At 44.2% G+C, this 416-nt stretch overlaps 1 long non-coding RNA gene across 1 annotated transcript in view; it reads right to left on the minus strand.

Annotated features, from left to right (window-relative positions):
* Positions 1-416, minus strand: part of LOC116686478 (uncharacterized) — a 4,137-nt gene that overhangs the window by 3,004 nt on the left and 717 nt on the right. The window contains exon 2 of the long non-coding RNA XR_004331266.1: positions 149-261. This is a non-coding gene — a long non-coding RNA (uncharacterized LOC116686478). The remainder of the gene's footprint in view (positions 1-148; positions 262-416) is intronic.

Genomic DNA, 416 nt, shown 5'->3' on the forward strand with positions numbered 1-416 from the left:
GCGAAATGTAAATTATTATTGGACACACAAAGTCACTGAACTCTGTGACCGACATAAGAAAATGGACAACCAGTGGTCATCAATCAAAGGCCAACAAAACCCTGCAGAGAGTCCTTGGTACTGACTAGCTGCTGGGATGGAGACCTACCTGTCAGTCTGTACCAGCCTGGCAGACATGGGGTGTGGACGTAGCAGCTGTGGTGTGGCAAAGGTAAAGGGGAGGAGGGGCCTGGACCTGATGGGAGAGCCCTGGACTGAACACTGAGGAAAGAGCAAAATCACCATTAAACCTTTACTGACTGTGGGGAACTGCGATACACTGGCCTACACTGTTACTGTAAGAAAAGAAAATCAATAATTCTTAAACATTATAAAAAATAATGCTTCCAGAAACAAAACTAAATAAATCACAATAG

Source organism: Etheostoma spectabile, unplaced genomic scaffold (assembly GCF_008692095.1).
Source record: "Etheostoma spectabile isolate EspeVRDwgs_2016 unplaced genomic scaffold, UIUC_Espe_1.0 scaffold379, whole genome shotgun sequence".
Taxonomy (NCBI): domain Eukaryota; kingdom Metazoa; phylum Chordata; class Actinopteri; order Perciformes; family Percidae; genus Etheostoma; species Etheostoma spectabile.